This window comes from Periplaneta americana, chromosome 13, assembly GCF_040183065.1.
Source record: "Periplaneta americana isolate PAMFEO1 chromosome 13, P.americana_PAMFEO1_priV1, whole genome shotgun sequence".
In the NCBI taxonomy this organism is placed as follows: domain Eukaryota; kingdom Metazoa; phylum Arthropoda; class Insecta; order Blattodea; family Blattidae; genus Periplaneta; species Periplaneta americana.
The window spans coordinates 102703952-102727676 of record NC_091129.1 but is presented as its reverse complement, the minus strand read 5'-3'; the positions used below and the strand labels follow the sequence as shown (position 1 = coordinate 102727676).

The window sequence follows — 23725 nt, the reverse complement described above, 5'->3', positions numbered from 1 at the left end:
TTTCAGCATAAGAAATGGAAACATACCCTGGTTCATGTAAAATGATGATCTGTGCTGTGATATAATGTATTATAAATATGCCCCTGTAATGTCATGTGACGTAGAAAGAACATTTTCTCAATTTAAACAAATTTTATGTGACGTTAGTAAAAGATTTGCATTTAATAACTTCAAAATGTATGTTTTCGTTCACTACAACGCATAATAGGTTGTATATTTTCAAGAAAGGTAATTTTGCCAATATGACATTTTGGCATCAAGCGAATCCCAAATCAAAAATTTAGTATTTTTTTAATTAATCGACTTAAAAACATAACTGTTCTGTATTCTGGATCCTTGTGGTCACCCTTACTGGAGGGCTGATGAATTAATCAAATCCTTCTCTCTCTAAATGAATTATTTGTATATATTGTGTAAAATATAAATATTGTTAATTCGTATATTGATTTTTGTTCTCATAATTGTGTCCCTGCAACATCATGTAACGTAGGAAGAACATTTTCTTAGCTTAAAGAAATTTTTTACCGACAATTATGGTAAAAGATATGAATTTCATAATCTCAGAATATATGTTTTGTTCACCGTAACAACTGATTTTGTTGCATGAATTAATTGCATATATTGTATATAGAGTATACAAGTTGTAGGGGGTATAAGTACCGTCCTTTTCACAGTCGTCGGGGACGGTCTACAGGATCAAAAATACCCATACAACATAGGGTCAAAACTTGATAGTTTCCCAGAAAAAAATATTTTTCTTATTTTATTTACGTTATACTGCTTATATCATTAGTAAAATTACGAAAACAATTACATCAGTAGGTATATCTAACAAAGAGTTAATATTAGTTTAAATAAATATTTGTGTGTTCTATTACGTTTTCGTGAAATTAAATAAAAATGCATGCTTAAATTTGTTAATATTCTTGCGTGAGACGTGGCACCGTGTTCAGCAGGCAGTATTCTATACAGACGTAAGTACGAGTCAGCTGAGTTCAAGCTCCCTTCCATAGGTCTACTGCAGAGCGGATGACAGTTCAGTACAGGGTATTCGATAAACAACTTACGAAGTCATTTATAGTTTAGGAATATCATATCGTCGTTGTTCCTGCAATAACTTCAATGTGCAAAATATACAATTTTTCAGTAGAAAGAAAAACACTTTTATTCATTCTACGGCAGTGGTAGGCCTACATAAGAGAATTCTTACATTTTCGAAAGAAATATAATTACTTATAGGATATTTTATTGTTTGCTGTAGCGCTATTTTAGTTATTTAATAGAGCAAAAATCTGAAAATCGATAAATATGTCACATAGGAGTTATTGCAGGAACGACGACATGTTAGTAATTTATAGAGAAAGTCGTCGTAATTCAAGTGAGACAAGAAGGATGTGCCGTCAACGTTTTCCTCAAAGAAGGTTACCTTATCGGCGAACTTTTGTAGCAGTTCGTCAACGATTTTTAAAAACTACGAGTCTCTTACCCCGTTTTGAAAATCATACAACCAGAAATTTGTTTAAAAATGATACTGCTTTACGGAAGAGGGAGAGATTAAAATTTTGCATTAGAAAAAAGTTCGTGTGATTTTGTGCAGAAAACGATTATTGTTTATATTTTAGACGTACAATAAAAAAATGGAGCAATATCGTTACATAAAATGTAAATTTACCATAATGTTCTTTTAATGAGATTGAAAGTTTGTATTTGCTGCTAGTTTTATGTAAACAACATCATGGTCCGCCCCTGCATTAGAACAGAGCATCTGCTTTATACCGCTATGTCTATACCCGCTTGAACTGTACTGTGTACTTATAAACCCCCTCCTTCCCATCCAGCAACGTTGGCAAACGTCTCATAATGACACTTAAACCCCTTACACTCTGTATACAGTTAATGTGTATCATGTTTACTATTATGTTGTATAATATTCTACATACTAGTTCAGTATTATTATCTAATTATATTTTCTGTTATATGTAGCACTAATATTTTGTAGAGCGCTAGTTTTGAAGTTTTAGTGCGTTCATATGGTTAAAAGTAGCTGGACAGACCATTTCAATTTAGTAGCAATCCCACTTTACAGTTGTCATGATCCATTATTATTATTATTATTATTATTATTATTATTATTATTATTATTATTATTATTATTATTATTATTATTATGTACCGAACTAGGTTATACCTTTCGTAGCGTCCTGACTAAGCATTTAGCGTCAGAGATTGAATCCTAAATGGCTAGGATGTACTAATCGATAACTTCCCTAACTAGTTTGGGAACGAAAATGCGCTGCCCGGTCATAATAGACAAGTACGATACATTTTTAGTGAACCATAGTGAAAAATGTTTTGTTTCCCGAGACTAATTTCGGAATGTTGTTTCATATGAAAAGAAAATATATTGCATGCCCTTCAACATTAATTACTTCTCTTACCACAGAACCATATTCCCAGTTTGTAAACTGAAACAAAAATAAAACAATCAAACCAACACAACTGTAGTTTCATTCGCGAAACTTAAGAGACTTTCTACGTGTCGGTGTATTCCTGATAGAGAGCATTAGTATCGTTTTTGTTCTGGAGTCCTAGCTGAAGACTTCGTAGAGTGAAGATGACTGAAGTGATTGTGTTCATGCGATGATAATAATGATGATGATATCGTAAGGGGAAACAGAAGAACCTACTGTATATCACCTTCTTTATATAAATATATTTAGAATTTGTTCAGATTTCTAAGAATTGATATGTAAATGGCAACAACCCTAAGTGATGAAAACAAACAATTTGATAGCAAAAGTTTTCTTTCTTGTGAAGAAAAAACATTTTGTTAACATGATTCAAACAAGAATGCCTTAGCACTTAAGAGTTAATAATATTACGCTATTTGCATTGTATCTTGTTACTATATACCTGCAATGTTTCCTTCCTGTTTAAAAATTCTTGCCTGCAATTGGACACCATACACTTGATCGGCACATTCCACAGACGGAAATAACCGCCAGTCTAAACACAGTTCAGCTTAACAGATCTACATCACTTATGCGAGACAGATAACACGGTGTCAGATAACCTAACAACCTTGCGAAGCACGTGACTGCCACTCGCGAAAGCAGAATTCGCAGAGCTTCGATTTTGCACTTCGTGTTCTCTTTGGAAATGCATGTGATAGAGCAGGGCGACTGAAATGTATTGATCAGATTCCACAGTATCTCCTTGCAATGTTATAGTATAGGATATATTATATCCTCTACATCAGGCCTGCACAAGGTTTGCGCTCTCCGAGCTGGCTCACAGCTCATGAGCGGAATGCAGATGTTAGCTGTGCTCTGTATAAGGGTGGACTGGAAGAAGGGGTGATCTCGTACAAAAGGAAATACAGTACTAGCAAGAGTGTTTATGAAATGAATTCCCGTTCAGTGTTTGCAAAACTACTGTATCTTGGACTATTATTAATTAATAAAGAAATATTTATTTTACAGAAATAATAGAAATTCTATAGCTACTTAAATGTACAATATCATTTTGTTATATTTTTATTTATCAATACATCAAAACGGGGTTTTATGCTGTTGGCAGCTGAAAGGAACAGTAGCCTACTGATCGTAATGAAATATCAGTTACAGATGTTCGATGTCTGCCTTTATTAAAGTTGATTACAGAAAACAGTTGCTCACAAACATAAATGTTGAGCCAAACATAGCAATCATTTTTACAGCCAGCCTGTGTAGTCGTGGATATTATTGCTAATGTTTAGTCTTGTAAAACTCAACCAGGCTAGTAGTATTATTCAAACGATCTTTAGCCCTTAGGTCACATTGAAGATCAATAAGTTCGAGCTGTAAATCGTTAAATGTTATGTTCCGTCTTTTAGATTCCTCCATACTGTACTGTAGCAGTAGGTAAGCAACGTGAAACAGTTCCTGAGAATAGGCCTACACACTGCATTCCACTAGATAACTGAGTGGTCGTTTCCCTCTCCTCTACCAAAGCAAGTCTATGTCATTCTGACTTATCTTCCTCTCCGTTCCGGCGAGCGGTAAACATGGCTCTCCCGCTCCGAAAGAGCGCTGTTTGTGCAGGTATGCTCTACATAGTATTGTTCAATGATAAAAAAAAAACACATACTTTCTCATTATACATATTACGCGCTTCGCAATAATTCATTTCTAAATTCTGTGAATGATATTTCGGTATACAGTTTGTTTTCTTGTTATTATACTGGCTAAGAAGAAACTGCCTCTATCACCTTTACTTTTTAACTTTGCTCTTGAACAGGCGTTCTCAACCTGGAGCTCTTTCAACGACATTTGGTGCTCTCGTCATGAGATTAAAAAAGTGCTCGCGAGCACGAACACTCCAGAGGTCCATTTTCAATTCAATTTGTTATATAAGCCAGAACAAATAGTGTTATCCATTCATTGTAATATCTTAGAGACCTGATGGGCCTTCCAGTATTCCATGGTACGTAACTCCTTTTAATTCAGTGTGGAATAAATCAGAAAAATCACTATTATTCAACAGAATAATATGGCTCCTTGTGCAGAGCTTCAATTGATAGATCTCCAGTCTCCTTAGCTCTGAAATATTTGTTTAAAAGGAGAAATTCATAGCCTTTGGAGAGCAGAAGATACAGAAGTAATCCAAATACTGCGGAATGTTTCTCCTAAGCTTTGGTTTTTCTGAACCGACGCATGCGACGTACGAGGTGCAAGGCCCATCTCGCACAAATCCAGACTACACGAGAGATAGTGAGTGGTTTCTGTAACTGCGAGATGAGAGGTCGCAGCCAGAGAAACCACTCATTATCTCTTGTATATTCCGGATTTGCGCTGGGCATTGAAAGTAACTTCAGAGATGGCCAGTATAAAACCCACTCCGACTGTAAAATTGAGAGGAAGGGGCAAAAAAAAAATCCCAAATATTCATCACAGTGGAACAAAATATTTAGAATTAGTTAGTGGCTGGAATATAATTCCCTTTTACGTACATGCAAGCACGCACTTACACATACAAACATCAAATTGATGATTTCACAACTTATAATGAATTGGACTGTATAGCTTACTAGCGTTTCACGGTTAGCATGTCTGATAAGCGGGTCCGGGTTCAAATCCTGCCTGAGACAAGTTACCCGTTTAAGGTGTTTTTCGGGTTTTTTCTCAACCTATTAAGAACAAAAGCTGGGTAACTTTCCGCGCTGGACCTTGGACTCAATTCTCTGACATTATCATCTTCATTTCACTAAAAATAGATTACCATCACAGTTGATTAAGCGTCGTAAATAAATCAATCATAAAAAATAAAAACAAATTTAATGCGCAAGTTTCTTTATGACTGAATATCTAACTCGGACATATGCATATGGCTTGTTTCCATTGAAATTTCAATGTTTATCGCAATGGTAATGATTATAAAGGTGTACTAAACAGTGAGAGTGATTCTAATGCTGAGCGGGAGCTCGAGAACAATTTACGCTGCTGACCTAATACGCAACAATTTACTGTCACTATGACTCACAAATTTGCAGCAACTAGCGTGGTTACAAAATTACCCTTCCACACAGCATCATATTCATTAATGAGTAAACAAGGCTTACTATATGTACTCATGTACATACATATTCCAGTAAAAAAAAAAAATGGAACTACTACACTCCCTGTAAATCATGAGGAATGTCGTAGCTTTTCAACGTGTAATTATAGGATAAACAATATTCTTGCTTACTTTCTTATTGATATAAAGGAAAGTTGTATGCGATGCCTAAGGCGTAGTTGTAGCGTTGTGCAGAAGCCACAGTCATGGGTTCGAATCCCATCTAATAAGGGAGTCTTGAGAAATAAGGTCGAAATTCCTCAAACATACAGATACAGATATCGTAATGGAAAGGTTAAACAACAGATTGGATGCTAATACGAACAGTAAGATACAGTAAAAACTTCCCAAAAAAAAAAAAAAAAAAAAAAAAAGACGGGAGGGGATTCGTTAAATTTCTATAATTTGCGTAGAACGTTTAAGTGGTTGGTGGTTGTATGATTTCAAATAATCGTGTCACTGCTTGATGACAATCATCTTAGCATAATCATAAAACAAAGAACTTGAACTTTTACTAATGCAAGAAAACAGTAATGTCTTGGCTTTGCGAGGGCTAGTCCCGGGACAGGTACACTTAGGTACGAATGAGTCCTATACAATGCGATGACTGTCAAAGTTCGAAGGCCCATTCACAATGAAAATTAAACATAACCGTAACATAAACACAGAAGTTTGCGCCCAGGATACCAAATGGAATCATTCACAATGATTCACATAAACACTGACATTAACATTGCCGTTAGACGTTAACATGAAAGTTTGCGAAATCCAAACTTTCATGCTTATGCTTACGTGATTTGCAAACAGTACACAATCGTGGAGCGCTGAAGTATACGACAGAATATGACGAAATGGCATCGTTGTTATGTTTCCATGGTTACCAAGTATCTTTGCGGTTATGTTTATGTCCCCATCATGAATAATGTGATTTTACCGTAACGTTTACATTAAGTTAACGCTTATGTTATGTTTAATTTTCATTGTGGGGTAGCAATCGTGAATTCGACGTTGACAGGTGGACCATTCTGTTTCAGCGTCTTAAAGATCCAGGTCCCACTCACAAACGAGTAGCCTGATAAGCCCCAGGGGCTCGGAGTCTCAAGCCATTTCTCATCCGCAATTCCGCGATTTCAGCATGACAACCAATAGCCCAGTATTTCGTCTGCAATTGTCAGTCAGTAAGGTATATTCTATATGCCACAAATTTACGATGCGGGCCTCCAGGTTTTATACCATCGCCCGTGGTAACCATTAGACCAATAGGGACAATTTTTTTAAGAAGCTGACTATCAATGAAGAATCCGGAACAGTTTTAATCGAGCAAATAGCCAAGCCCACTATATTATGATTACAACATTGCACATTCTTGTCCCTGTTATCTGTATCTGTTTCCATTGGAATTTACTGATAGCATTTAGTAAATAAATGATTAGAGATAATAATTATTGAAACCTAATTCCTAACCATTTTGAAACAGGGTCATCTGCTACATTATTTCATATTTACAGCTCTGTGTACTTAATACAACTTAAAATTATCTGCGCAAATTAATATTTGAAATATTTATTAATACTCGCATATCACTACTTGCTACAACTGAATGAGATCAATGGTTAATGAATCACAATCGTTTTAAAAAAAAACATTAGAATTTGTGGTAAAACTAATAATAAAAAGAACGGCGAACAAGGTTCAAAATTAAAACACACACAAACATGTGACGGTATAACGCTAGAAAGACTATTGGGAAAAGATCAGGTAGGTAGAACTCCCATTTCTTACTAAGCATTCGAAGGTGGTGTAGAGAGAATAGTATCAATTTGTAACAGTCTTTATCCCGCTGGAGGAGGGTGAACTTTGAAATTCGAGTGACCTTTAACTTATATATTAAAAATATATTTTATTTAACGACGCTCGCAACTGCCGAGGTTATATCAGCGTCGCCGGTATGTCGGAATTTTGTCGCGCTGGAGTTCTTTCACATGCCAGTAAATCTACTGACATGAGCCTGTCGCATTTAAGCACATTTAAATGCTATCGACCTGGGCCGGGATCGAACACGCAACCTCGGTACAGAAGGCTAGCACTACCTTTATACATATATGTATATATAATATTATATTATATACAGTGAATTCCGCTTAATAGGACCACGTTGAAACCATGCGTTTGGATCGAATAAAGCGGCTGGTCCTCCTAACTGGAATAAGCTATATTTATATTGGCGTATACTGTATTTCTCCCTCTAACATTGGTCCTACTAACCGCAGGACCAATTACATGGAATCTACTATATATGGCCAATATGTCTCTAATACCGGAAGCGTAGATTATTTAGTTCGTCAGACACTATCCAGAGTTCACCACACTAGATCTACATTGTGCTGGTAATAAATGATTATTATTATTATTATTATTATTATTATTATTATTATTATTATTATTATTATTATTATTATTATTAGACATAGTAGATTTTCGCAACATGCGAAATGTGCCCAGATGTCAAAATAAGTAATTTTATATATAAAAGCATGTTAAATGTATTACTGTACCTTTATAATCCGCGATAAAATGCGAAATGTACGTGTTTGTGCGAAATAAGAGCGAAATTACATTTTTTAAGACTTTTTTATGTTTTGTAAAAAAACTGAGTACCTATGTAAAGGCCCAGTCATATATAAGCTCTTATATTTTTTTCAAATAGCTTTTACAGTGTAAACAGCATAGGAATGTGACCTACCTGATACGCTCTTTGTTGTTATATGTACCGTTATCTCGAATTTTCAACTAATCTGGTGCTTGTGGTAGAATATGGGCTGCCTATGCGATTTTGTTAAACTCATTGTTCACTTAATAGGTTGTAGCCTATGTAGCAGCGGGTGACTGAGTAACAGGATGGGTCGAGATAAAATTACATCACATCTTTTGGCATGTTTCTCAATGTTCAAAATTTCACTGTAGTTTTATATTTTTCATTTTCTTATTATTGATTATTCTCAAGAATAATTTAAATCTAGAAAGTGCAGCTGTTAACATAATGAAGTCATTGAATTTCTACCACCAAACTTTCCATAAAATATTTTTTCCAGCCAAAAACTCTACAAAACACTAAATTCTAACATTAAAAATGCTATAAAATGCTACATTTGATTTTTAAAAGCGATTTTTTTTATTTTAAATTGCTAAAATTTACCATCTCTAATGATGATGGAGAACTGGGATGTCACAGGGGCACTGGAATGTCCGGAGAAAACTCCCGTGTTGCCTGGACCACAGGCTTGCCCAACGCAAGAGATTGTCCAATGTAGATACAAACTGCTCCATAGAACCGAGATACCTATTAAGCCTATGGACTTACTTTTTATCACATACTTTAGGTTTGAAGTCTTATAAGACTGTAACTCTTGATTACGTCGCATTCTTTCTTTATCAAACAACTGACATAAAATACCGACCGAAACATTTTAAATTTAAAATGCATGACACACTAACTGTTAACTTAGCCAGGGCATCGCATTACAGTAATGTGAGGAAAAGAGGGACCTCATCATCAAGAAGGCCAAGAAACACTGCGTTAATCCACTCGGCGATGTGTTTTACTTTCATAGAACCATAAAGAATAGTGATTTCTTCCGAGAACAGATGTGTGTATGTGACAATACTGAAATTTAAAATATGCAAAGCGTAACTTTCTATGAGGAACGGGAAAAAGTGTGTTTCTGTTAAATATTGACAACGGCACGATAATGTTTAATTATACATATTAACAATTGGCAAAACTCCGTTATAGGAGGTTCATTTCGTCGAACAGATATCACGAATTTAAAAGTACAATTTTTGAAAAGTTATTTGTTATAGGCTACACTGTAAACAACGGAAATGCAAATTACTAAAAAAGAAAGTTATTAAGTGCTTCAAACGACTGCGGTAAAAGGCATGAGTAAACTGTAAAATTTCAGTCCTTTTTTCCCTTACTATTACAAGTGTATTTTTAGGGACCTTTAAGTCTTATTTTTAGTGTCTAACATTCAATGGTTAGTTTTAACACAATAATTATCGCAGTTTTCGTTATACCGTACGACTGTTCAGTCTATCAAAACTAATTACCGGTATATATAACTGTTTACTTTTTTTGAGGTGGGAAGGAATTCGTAAACAACTTCCTTCGAATTTCACCTCGCTACGCTCCGCTATCCTGGCGCCAAAGACTACGTCTGGCCGGTAGCTTTTGAGTGGGTGATGCGACCTTGCACATAACTACTCATTTGCTACGGAAACACCAATGTTTCAATACAGTGTGATACATTCCTATTCATCCCGCAACAAAATAGCCTACAGACATCTCATATTAATAGTTCAGTGTTGCCAGGTGAGATAACATGTAAGGATTCTTTTACGTAGAATACAGTACGTCTTTTCCCGCACCCGTATCCGCGGTGAATAAAAAAAATAACAATAATTTCAAATGCTTTCTGTAACAATATTATAAGCCAGAGTCGAATGCTAATGTTATTAGTAGTTAGTCCAAGAACTAATGTAACTTGTTTGACCACGCGTAATGACGAAGTTGAGTATAAAATTAGCAGTGCCGCACAACCTATCTCAGTAATATCTCGGCATCGAGAGCAGTTACAGACCTGTGCGACCATTCGTTTGATTTGCAATCGCGAGTTCTGAAATATTAAAGTAATAGACACGTACAACACACTATGAGTGATCCGTACTGAAAAGTTTGTTGAGCTGGGACTAATTTCGTAATGCCGCTTCATTGTACAAAAATATAAAGAGAAAATATTTATTGTATACTCATTAATTACTTCTGTTATTATAGATCTATACTTTTCACTTGTAAACCGAAAAAAAATAAAACATTCAAACCAACACAAATGTAGTTTTATTCCCAAACTGGGTGAGTATTCTGCGAGATATTGTGTGCTCTAATCTCTATTATGGGTAGGACAACGAGACAAAGACTAGTTACTTAGTATGTTCTTTATGTACAGCAATTAGCTTAGCAATTGCAACCTCTGTGCATACACGGCAATTTCATAATTGATGGACGAATCAATTGTGTTTACACATAATATATGCACTTCCGAATTTACTGTGGGCATTTCCTACCACTGTTTAATGTTGCACTACCAACGAATCATTCCACAGCCACCATCGGTACACACCAACTTAAGTTTAGCAGATGATATCACACTTTGTTTTTATAGATTGCAGCCGAACTTGAAAAATTAATGACCCCTAGGAGGAGCATTAGAGCGTTACCAATGGCGTCTATTCTTGTAATTTTCGTTTCAATCAAATGATACTTTGAGATACAGTCGATATTTGTAATTTTGTTACTGACAGAAATACACAATAATGGATTATTATTATTATTATTATTATTATTATTATTATTATTATTATTATTATTATTATTATTATTATTATTTACAAATTACTTTTAAAAAAGTCGGAGGTTCAATGCCGCCCTCACATAAGCCCGCCATCGATCCCTATTTTGAGCAAGATTAATCCAGTCCCTAGCATCTCCACCTCACTCAAATCCATTTTAATATTATCCTCCCATCTATGTCTCGGCCTTCTCAAAGGTCTTTTTCCCTCAGGTCTTCCACCTAACACTCTATATGCATTTCTGGATTCACCCAGATGTGCTGCATGCCCTGCTCATCTCAAACGTCTGGATTTAATGTTCCTAATTATGTCAGGTGAAGAATACAATGCGTGCAGTTCTGCGTTGTGTAACATTCTCCATCCTCCTGTAATTTCATCCCTCTTAGTCCCAAATATAATAATAATAATAATAATAATAATAATAATAATAATAATAATAATAATAATAATAATAATACTATGTTTTACTAATGACGGGTACCTGACTGTCATTTACCCAAATGAAACCAATACTCGTCTACGTTACACCCGCGATGAGATGAGATCATGGAGATTTGTTGGGATGCCACTGGAGAACCGGAGCTCCCGGAGAAAACACCTGTGTCACTTGGGACTACGGGCTTGCCCAACACAAGTTATAAATCGGGGGCATGCCAGAAACTGAACCCGGGTGCACAGGACTGTACGTCCAGCGCACTAGCCACTAGACCACCGTGGCATAATAATAATAATAATAATAATAATAATAATAATAATAATAATAATAATAATAATAATAATAATAATAATAATTACTGCATAATGTGATCGGGAAAGCGCTGCAGTTCTGAAATAAAATTGTTTTGAAAGAATGCGAATAAGGTGAGTGACACATGCTTCTTGCGTTAATATTATCTCTAGTAGCATTTCATCTAAGATTTCGCTTTGTCTTTGTTTGCTACCTTGTTCGAACGGTTGTCGCGATTGAGTTGGGACAAAGAACTCGGAACCGTACTTTAAACCCAGTAGATCAGGTTACTCACTAAGCGATTGTGAAGGAAGTGACTGTGTGCGTTCCTGAGTTTGGAATGCCATTCGTATGAGAAATGACAGACAACCACAGAACGAACTGGCACTCTCACCTACTAAGAATGCAGCCGAATGGCATTCCATTACTTCTCTAATACTAACCGAAGGGAAGGAGGAACAATGGCATACCGAGATGACGTCCGCGTGAACAACTTCAAAGACTGCTGACGGAAGACGTCAAAAATGGTCAAATCCAACAAAATGTCTACGACGGTGATGAGAAATGCTGTATATTTTTAGCCACATGAAATTACAAAAGGAAACACTGACAATATATTATTATATTATGTAAATAAGGTAAAAGGTAAAGTTATCCCCGTCACATGTCATGAAGGCACTTGGGGGGCATGGAAGTAGAGCCACATGCTTTCCATGACCTCGACACTAGAATGAAGTAGTGTGGTCGGCACCACTCTCCGACCGCCTTTACCTCCGGGAAAGACCCGGTACTCAATTTTATAGGAGGCTGAGTGAACCTCGGGGCCGTTCTGGAAGTTTGGCAACGAGAAAGATCCTGGGATCGAACCCCGGACAAGTGCGTGTTTAAATATAAATTTACTACAATCCTCCGCTTTTACCCACGCGGTAACGTTTTTAACTGCACAATTAACGGAAGCGGTAGTTCAGCACTAAATTGTGCGACTTGGGGTTCAATTCCTGGCATAATTAAAGTAGCTACCTTTCCAGCATTTTCTGGATTTATCCTCAATTCTCCGTAAAATCTAAAACAATCGCAAGGTATTAGTAAGCACTATGCACATATTACAGCCTATAAGACATGTTGTTTAAAACTATTTTATAGTGATGTCGTAGTTACCACACCTGTCTTGTACTTGGAAGGTCCGGAGTTCGATTCCATGCACTAGCTATCCTGAGTTTTTTTTTCCCCACATCTTTCCAAGAAAATAGAGGGACAGTACAATTTACAAGAGAATCACAATCAGCTTCCTATCCAAACCTACAACTCAGTAATTCTTAAACTGTGGTCCGCGGAACCCTGAAGCTCCGAGAACTTAGTCCACAAGTGAGTTTAGAAACTAAAATTTATTTCGTTATGAAAAATTAAAAATAAAAATACCATGCAATCCCAGCATTGAATTTATCTTAATTTTCATAAAAATGTGGTAATTAATGACTTTTTTTTTATACATGGGAAGATTTTGTTACTTTATACTAAGCAAAATATGAAGTTAATACTGCATGTTGAGGGGTCCGATAAAATGCACATCATAAGAAAGGGGTCTTCGAATTCTAAAGTTTTATGAACCTCTGCTATATAATCCTTAATCAGCATACTTCGCACATTATCAGTCTTCTGCGATATATCAGCCATCTGGTCGGTACGTAGCGTGCTAAATATTCCCATATGACGGACATTATCTCCATAGAAGTATCGAAGTATATAATGCTTCTGAACAGTCTCAGCAGTATAAAAAGATAGTTCAATAATAATTAAATAAGTTCATCTATGTTTCTACAACCCTCGTTGCCATCTAACGGACATTTAGCAGCGTTTCCGAGTGACACTGTTGTGTGGCTTAAATGCGCCAGCGATTATCTTATGAACTTCATTTATCGCCTTGCATGAACAATTCGAATACTTTCTAAACCAAAGCTTGCAACGCTGCTGATGGCAAGTGTCCGTCACCAACAGTCACAGTAGCTCAGATTAGTGTCCTGCAATGTTCGAACACGAGAGAGGCAACCAAGACATTACCAACTTCGTCTTATTTCATATGAAAAACTAATGACAAGATCTATGCTAAAATCCTTAAGCGGTTAAAACATGAAGGGATGGGAACGGAGGAGAGCGAATATTTTTATATCAAAGGGGAAACAAACACTGCAGAACTGCTTCTGCAGAGCGAACATAGGCGAATCTCAAACTTCACCATACTCGAAAAACTTGAACCGAATATACCGCCTGTAATGCACGATACTATACATAAGTTTGAATGCCTGCATTTAAACCTATGTTTTGCTAGTAGTTGTGATGCTGAGAAGCGACAATGACCGACGGAGTATAAAAGGCTCTCAGCGGTGTTCATCATACCTACAGACAGGATTGGAATCCCTTGACGTCAGTACGACACCGGCTCTAAACCTAAATTCTGTACACAGAAGTATTGTTAGCCCATGCTGGATTTGAACCCATAACCGTGCCTTCGACGTAACGTTGAAATGCGAGCCTTAAATGTTGCCGGCTGTGTAAACAAATAAAAAAGGAATAAATGTTGTCTTCCACATCTTTACCCCTATTTTTCTTGTCCATGTGTGACTTTTTGTACGTAATTTAATTGTCTGGAGTCCACGTGCCATTCTTTACTGTTCAACAGCCATTGGCTATAAAACGGTAGTAAAACAGGTCTGACACTACAGCCTTCAAATTACTACTATTTACTCTAAAGCCTCGTGTTTCAAAGATAACGGAACTTAGATCTTTAAACCTCTTAGGTCACCTTACTAATCAGCTCGTAAAAAAATCAAAGATCAGATATTACGTAAAGAGCACGTACTCATACTATACTAAAAGTGAAATGGATGTTCAAAATCGTAGCAGTCAAAGGTTGAAGTATGGAAATTACACACGCTATGTTATTATAAATAACTTTCCTTCCTAATACAGTATATGAGGAGAAAGATCGTACACTTTGTACTGAGTATTTATTAATTTGCGAGCTCATACACACACACACGGACCTCAAGGGTGCAAAAATGCGAGAGGTGTTAATGACACATTCATTTAAAAGTACTCTAAAATTTCCACACATATACAGTACCAGAAAAAGGTTTAAGACCACTTCTACAAATCGTTTTATTTGTCTACTGATCATATGCTCTCCTCATATCAAATTTCTGATAATTCTATCGCAATCTACGTTACAAATGAAAGATTTTGCTGGAAGAACAGATCCTATAGTTGAAACGGTTCAAGAGTTACTATTTTTTAAGGACACAGGGAGCTGCATTTTTTTAAAGAAAATATTGTAGTTTAAAAATGGGCTGACATAGAGAAGTTAAAATGTGGGGGGGGGGGAGGGAACTTAAAACTTCGGGGTGTTTAATATTTCTGAAATTTGGACTAAGATTCTTAATTCTAAGATTTCATATCGCTTTCGGTTTCAGGATGGCACTAGGTTTCATAAAGATGAGAATAAAAACATAATGCCAACCTAAAACCGAAGAGGGGATTTTAAAAAGCACTAAAAATAAAATCTTACAATTAAAATTCAGTCTAAATTTCAGAAACATTTAAACCTTAGGCCTACGAAATTTCAAGTTGAATCTTTTTATACTTTTTTCATACTCTGCATTTTAAATGCCTTTCGTAACTTCTATTTCAGCCCATTTTTAATGGTGGTGGTGATAAATTAGCAAGTATTTATTTTGAATTAAAAAAAGAAAACAAAATGGCCTTGAACTTACGTTGACACTCAGAGAAAAATCATTACCTCAACAAATCGGCAAATAGCAAGCCCCCTGATTATGACACACAAAATATGAGCCGCTCAGAACAGAAGTGGTGTAAGTCAATTTTGACTTACACCACTTTTGCTCTGAACGGCTCATATACACTAGGCTAATGATTCGCTCGTTATTATACAAATTTAAATGACATGAATATATATTTTGCCTGTAAATGTATATACGAATAACAGAGAGATTGAGAGAGAGAAAAAAAAAAACAAAGAGAAAGTAGGAATTGTATTTTGTATATTATTTATTTGAGCCGTTCAGAGCAGAACGGCTCATATCATTCCCGCGCTGCATAATGTGAAGGTGGTGTTATTTATAAATCTAAGACGATTATGATCAGATGATGATAGGGTGATAATGCTAATGGCGGTAAGGGATAATGATGGTTTTTATTACCATGGTGCACCAAGAAAGGTGGTGGTGGTGGTGGTGGTTATGATGATAAAATTGATGATAACAGTGCCTATGATTTCCATGGCAATGATGACTGGGAAATATTATTATTATGGTAGAGGTAACAGAAGTAGCCCATAAAAATGGGTTTTACGTGTAGCAGTAGTATACCCGATCGAAAGAGACCACATTTATTTCAAATTGTATTATTAGTCACGAAGTTATGGTGTCGGAATGGAACACCCTGCAAAGGTTACATTGCCGTTTCCGTCCTGGTACCTCGATCTGATTTCAAAAACGTGTTCACGTCGAAACCTGCATTCAATGCCATCTCTGTACACCACCGATTCAGTTTACTCTCGCCGAGATGCGAACCTGCCGTGGAAAACTATCGCCCTAGCTATTCGACTATTTCATACACTAAGCTAAGATAATAAAATAAAACAAAAAAGTGAATCAAATAAAAACATAATTTCATGTCAAAATTTTACAGCAGATGCTGAGAACAAGGTATCATGCAGGTTATGAAAGAGCAAATTCCAATCTATAGTAGGTACGAAATTTATGCAGAAGAAACTGGGCCGGGGCCTAGACTAGACCATAGGTCAGTTGAAGTCAGCAGCTGCTCCTGTATTAGGGCAATCAAGCTATTGAGCATATCATGATTATGTCACATGAACTTATTGCTGCGTTACTTTGGCACGACTGAGCAGTAGGTCTATCCGTTAAGCAATTACACATTTCTCTTTCCCTCCTTTCCTACCCTTCTGAAATATTATACGGACCCTTCTTCACCTGCTTCTGGCCATGTCAAGAAAGTGAGTTCCCAACTACTTATAAAGAGTTGCGAAGGTAACACACACTTCCTCGTACGTTTCATGCGTTCAGTAACAATTCAGTTCCTTTATAATGTTGCGAAGATGTTGCCTCTTTTATAGTTTATTTTCTTGGCAAACATGCCTAAATAAAATTCACTTAATTTATAAACTGCATAGTTTATATACAGGCCTACAATTACCATACAACTTACAAATCGCTTTTAAGGAACCCGGAGGTTCACTGTCGCCCTCACATAAGCCCGCCATCGGTCCCTATCCTGAGCAAGATTAATCCAGTCTCTACTATCATATCCCACCTCACTCTAATCCATTTTTATATTATCCACCCATCTACGTCTCCGGCCTCCAACTTAACACTCTGTATGCATTTCTGGATTCGCCCATACGTGCTACATGCCCTGCCTATCTCAAACACCTGAATTTAATATTTCTAATTATGCAATGCGTGCAGTTCTATGTTGTGTAACTTTCTCCAGTGTCCTATAACTTCATCCCTCTTAGCCCTAAATATTTCCCTAAGCAACTTATTCTCAAACACTCTTAGCCTCTGTTCCTCTCAAAGTGAGAGTCCAAGTTTCACAACCATACAGAACAACCGGTAATATAACTGTTTTATAAATTCTAACTTTTAAGATTTTTTAGAGCAGACTGGATGATAAAAGCTTCTCAACCGAATAATAACAGCCATCTCTCATATTTATTCTGAGTTTAATTTCCTCCCGAGTGTCATTTATATTTCTGTGGTGTTCGGGTAAAGGGGTATAAGTCATTTTTTTGTCCAGGTGGAATTTTGTTCCCCAGATGAACACACAAGTTAAATTATACAAGTAGGTGTGCAAAAATCAAAGAATACTAGCAATTGACGTGTTTTATTTGTGTAGAAAATTATTTGTAATAAGGGTTCCAAGTTTAATTTTTATTTATCTCCGAACTCATTTTTATGACTTATCTCCCTTTACCCAAACACCACAGATTTGTCACTGTTAGTTCAAGATATATGCACTTTTCCACCTTTTCCAAGGATAAATTTCCAAGTTTTATATTTCCATTTCCTACTACGTTCTGGTTACGAGATATAATCATATACTTTATCTTTTTGGGATTTACTTCCAAACCTATCTCTTTACTTGCTTCAAGTAAAATTCCCGTGTTTTCGCTAATAATTTGTATATCTATTTAATTTTAACAGTCTTACATAAAACAGTTACTTGTATATTGTAATCATTCCCAACAATATTTTTCCTATTTATGAATATCAGAATTTAAGTCTTCTACTTATTGCTCTTCTAGCTCGTGTCCTCTTTAGAGGGTTATGTTTCGACAACAGTTTCCATTTTCCCCTATCTTCCACAGTTGATTTCCATCAATTTCATGACATTCTTCTCCTATTCTTTCGACGTTCCTCTTAATCTGGTCAGCCATTTGCTTCCTCGTCTTCCTCTTGGTCTCTTTCCTATTTCTATTAATTCCAACGTTTTTCTGGGTCATCTGTCATCACTCATCATCCTTTTCATATGGCCAAACCATCTCAACTGTAGTTCTTCTAAAGAGTTCTGTAAATTTTCAACTCCTACTTCTTCCCTATTTTTTTATTTCTTATATTATCCATTAATGTCTTACGATTCCTCTAAAAATGTCATCTCTGCAGCCTGAAGTCTATTAATTTGTCTTTTTGTAAATGTCCATTTCTCAACGACATACATCAAAAGAGTTTGTAATAGATCTTATACAGTAAGTTCACAGATGTATATTTGTTTCATAACAAATCTTATATCAGCTAATAAAATGTTGAACACTTGACTAAATTCTTCTGCCAATCTCCTGTTCAATGTTACCATATTTACTAATTTTGCTTCACAGACAGCCTACATAAAATGTTCTAAGGATGCTTCTTGAATATCTCTGTCTTCTATTTTTAGTTTAGTTTTTTTTTTTAGGTGTTAAATTTTATAACAAATTACCAAGACACTCAAAAGAAGCTATTAATTTTAATAAATCTGTTAGGACTTTTCTAATTGAAAGTAGTTTTTATAGCATAGATGAGTTTCTTAATACATAATGATTGTTTATTTGATGTATTTCAATAATGACGAAGCCTATTATAATTGCATTGTTTAATGGCTAATAAAGATTATTATTATTACTTTTTTTTTTTTTTCAAAATTAATTTTACGCCAAAAGTTTTAGCATTTTCATTTCAACTTGTTACAATATATTTTCTATTTCTTAGACATCTCTTTCCCAAATGTGAATGTCATCTGCATTATATTGTATAACTGTTTTTAAATCAGACCTCCTTCTATTCTTCAACAGTTTCAAACATACATTATTCATCACAATATTGAAAAGAATTGATGATAATACGCTACATTGTTAGAGTCTCTTCTTTGTATAGAATCATCCTGAAGTGACTAAAGGCGTCCTAACACAACTTACACAGTCCTTATAAAATATATTATTTTATCCGTTCTATAAGAGATATCGGTATCTTTAAAATTGTTTTTGTCCATAACTTCTCTCGGTATAGAGTATCACAGACCTTATCAAAATCAATAAAACATGTCACGGTACCAATTAATTCGGATTAGCTGGATTTTACTGCATTCCCTGGATTGGACCAATATGGACGATAAAAAGTTAGAAAATCAACCATATTATTGTAACTTAATAAGCTGGTATGTATAAAATGGTTGGCGCAGCCGTAACAGGAAATCATCTTGTGGGTACACTCTCAACATACTGATTTAATGCATTAAACGGCTTTGGAATTTTCAACAAATGGTAACATTTCGTAACTCCAAGAATATCGACCATGTGGGTAGAAGTAATTACAGTGGAAAGACGTCACATGACCATTCATTACACGTAGAACGTACGTGTACTGTGCTGCAATTATCTGAATTCCAGTCCTTAATCATTCAGGTCTTGGGGGATACCGTCTGGTGCCCGCATGCCGTACGCCAGCTGTAGATCAAAACCCATCATCTAAAATCCAATAGGCCCATTATGCAACTATTTCATAGACACAACAGCTCTTAAAAAATCCAAGGTCAATGTGTTTCGGATAACAAGCCTGATTCTACCGTGCTTGGAAGCATGACGCAACAAAGAAATATTTCAAACCGGAGGCAAGAAATACCGGACGTTCTACGTCACTGGAAGAAAAAATGTGCTCGGGTGTAGGCAAAAATGCTAACGGGAAATGTTAAGTCCAAAAAACAACAACTATAAACTGTATTTGGGCTTATCGACTGTGACGTCTGCTAATAAACTATGTAGCATACATTAATACGACTGTAACCGAACGACACTTTCATTTTCATGCCTGCTGACGCGAATGCTAACGGATGTACTCATTCTTCACTTGCGGCATGCGAGAGACCATGGGGATTTCTCGACCGCAGCTATGCCAGATATTTTCTGTACTGTAATGTTTTACGTTTTCAGTTCTTTCGTCCACGGTGGACGAATCGTTATTTGCCTGTACTATTCTCATCGGAAGAAACAAAGAGAAAAAATCCTAAATAATTACCAGAGATTGTAACATGACAATTACATTTATCTCACAATTCTACTGAAACGGTCATTCTGATAAACGTAATTCTGAAGTAAATAGGTGTTTTGATTCACTATAGTAGCCGCAAGAACCCAATTGATACACGGTATCAGATGGATAAATTATGACAATAATGATGAAATTATTAGAATGTGGATAACGCATTCCTCTCATACTTCGATCTGGTTCTGACAATGAGCAAAAAGTAGTAAGATAGCGTAATCATTTCTTGCTACAAAAAGAGCGATCAGAGAGGGAAAAAATGCTCACAGAAGATTCCGAGTGTGCATGGCATATCTGCACGCTGTCTATGGAAACTAAAGATTAGTTCTAGAAAATAATTACTTTTCAACTATAATTCTGTCCAACCCAATTATTGAAACATACATTTTTATTCTATTCTCTTCATGTTGTAGTCCGAAGATCGTAAACACCACGGCGTAGCTCAGTAGACTAAAGCGCTTGCCTGTCGATCCGGAGTTGCGCTCGGGCGCGGATTCGATTCGTTTGGGCTAATTAATTGGTTGAATTTTTTCCGAGGTTTTTCCCAACTGTAAGGTAAATGTCAGATAATTTATGACGAATTTTCGACTTCACTTCGTTACCACCAATCCCATCGACGCTATATAATCTAGTAGTTGATACAGTATCGTTAAATAACTAAAAAAGTCGTAAAATTGCATATGAACAAAAACAAGAGATTATTTAATGTTTCAGTTTAATGTTTTAGTTAAATTTATCACAAATAGCTTAAAATTAAAAGTAAACAGTTTAGATACACTGATATCTGAGTGCGGACAGAATCCCTCAGCTCCTCACATTCTTTCGTGCCAGGAGTAAGAGTGTAAGTCAAAATAGCTAGTTTTCTGGACAGGGGTTTGAAGTATCCAAATTTAGACAAAATAAACGCGCGACGATTTAAAAAGAATAAACAAAACATTTTGTGAATCTGATTAATTTACATTGCATAGTATGTTTTTTTTAATTATACGTAATACTTATTGTTAAGTGAATTGTATTGTGAGGACCAATGAAAATTGAATTTTTTTTTACTTATACTCTTAGTCCCCGGCACGAAAGAATTCATAACCTATTTCCCACCAACCTTTTCCACATCCGCTCTAAATTACATGCATTTTAATTAAATTTAAGTCTTGTTGTAGTTAAATGATACTATTTTGAATGCTGAATTATTTCGTATTTAAGCTGGTTATTTAACGACACTATATTATCTACTTGGTTATTTAGCGTAGATGGAATTTGTGGTAGTGAAATGGTATTTGGGAGATAAGAACTAAGGACCTCCTGTAAACTCACTCGCTGTACAATACGATAGATTTACTATAGGCACACATTACACAATATCGAATTTCAATTATTAATGACAAGGAATTGGAATGACGCCACGCTCCCATCTAAAGAACAAATAAATTATATTAGGGCCTATACTGGACTACTAACAAAATTTAATAGTAGTCAAATCATTTACCATAAATGGGATTAGAGACACAACTGTAAAGCCTTGTTTTTTCTGAACCGACACATGCGACGTGCGAGGTGCGAGGCCCGCCTTGCACGTCGCATGCGTCGGTTCAGAAAAAACAAGGCTTTACCACGCAGCAATAGAACTGCACTTTAACAGTTCCATATATCCAGAATAAACAGATTTGAAGGTTTATAAATATGTATCAATCAAGATAGATCTGAAAAAAATACCTACACTCTTGAAGTTTAGTACTACAGAAATTGCGAAACGTTCAAATTAATCGATAGATCACTGCCAAATAAATACTCATCAATCAAGATAAGACTTGACACTGAAATCATAAACTTCGGAAATATTCAACGGGAAATCTTATGTATAAATTTAGAATAACAATTCAACAAACAAAACGAACGACGAATACGATTCAGTTATGACTTTAGATTATTTTTCCTCCGGGAAAGAGGGGAATGAAACAGCGAGAGAGGGAGGAAACTAAATGGTGTTAATGAGCGTAGGATATTTTACATATGGTATTAATTTGTTATTCCATTTAGATATTATTATTATTATTATTATTATTATTATTATTATTATTACTACTACTACTACTACTAATATTAGGCCTACTCATAGTTCTTCTGCACATACAAAACTAGCATTCTCCAAACTTTCCTATTTTCCGCCTTCCTCTTAGTCTCCGTATAAGATCCAAATAATTTAATACTATCATCTGATTTCTTCTTCTGTCCCGAACTTTTCTCCCATTCACCATTTCTTCTAGTGCATCCTTCAGCAGGCAGATTATTATTATTATTATTATTATTATTATTATTATTATTATTATTATTATTATTATTATTATTATTATTATTAGCTGTACCCGTGCGCTCCGCTGCACTTATTAGAAATAAATATAAAGTAATTACATAATTAAAATAGAACATTGGGTCCAGGGAACATTCGTGTTTGATAGAAGAATAAATCGTTTAATATGCTACTTAATTTAAATTGTATTTAAATAATTAAAATGCTTTCATTTTGGACCAGAGACCACTCATTTGGTGCAAATATAATTCGTTTAATATTTTTCTAACTTAGTCTTGAATGCATCCTTTAATAAATCACTCCAAATTAATAGAGTTGATTGTGTAAAAATGTAAGAATTCACGATCTCCTATGCACTACTGCCATACAATGAATAAATTTATCTTCCTACTAAATAATTTAATATTTTGCACATAGCAGTTACGGAACAACGACACTATAATCTGAGGCGGCGGTGGAAATGTATTGTATTGTTGTTTAAAACTCTTGTATATCCTTAAATATCAGTCCTATCAAAATTTTACTTGGAATAAAACTTATCGGAAATCATTTTTAAAGAAACTTTTGTTATGTAAAATTTTTCACAAAAATCAATAATAAGCGAGATATTTCGATTTATTTAATTCAAACCCCCTTATAACCCCCCTTTTAAATAAAGTGTTTTGAATGCTATATAGCCTAAAATCTAAGTTACAACGAACTTAATTTATATTCCAATTTTCATCGAAATCCGTTCAGCCATTATCGCGTGAAAAGGTAACAAACATCCAGACAGACAGACATACAAACAAAAATTTCAAAAAAGCGATTTTCGGTTTCAGGATGATTAATTATACATGTTAACACCAATTATTTTTGGAAAAGCGAAAATTACCAGAAAAATTTCGCTTACAGATTTATTATTAGTATAGATTATTTGTAGTGTAAGTAGCAATGATAATACGGTAGTAATTATAACACATGCGCTTTTCTAAATTAGTCACGTTTATTTCTACTTTTTAATTAAAAATTAAGCAAAATAATACCGGTAGTTTCTATAAATATACTTTTTTATTTTTGATCGGTTATTTAACGACG

The 23725-nt window shown here is 35.3% G+C and overlaps 1 protein-coding gene across 2 annotated transcripts in view; it reads right to left on the bottom strand.

Annotated features, from left to right (window-relative positions):
* LOC138712181 (angiomotin-like protein 1) overlaps positions 1-23725 on the bottom strand; it is a 66204-nt gene that overhangs the window by 33110 nt on the left and 9369 nt on the right. Inside the window, exon 1 of one of the 2 annotated variants that reach the window (XM_069843678.1) lies at positions 2914-3039. The exons of the other annotated variant lie outside the window; for it this stretch is intronic. The gene's annotated coding sequence lies outside the window, so the exon portion shown is untranslated. Of the gene's footprint in view, positions 1-2913; positions 3040-23725 lie in introns of those variants that run through there. 2 annotated transcript variants of the gene reach the window in all.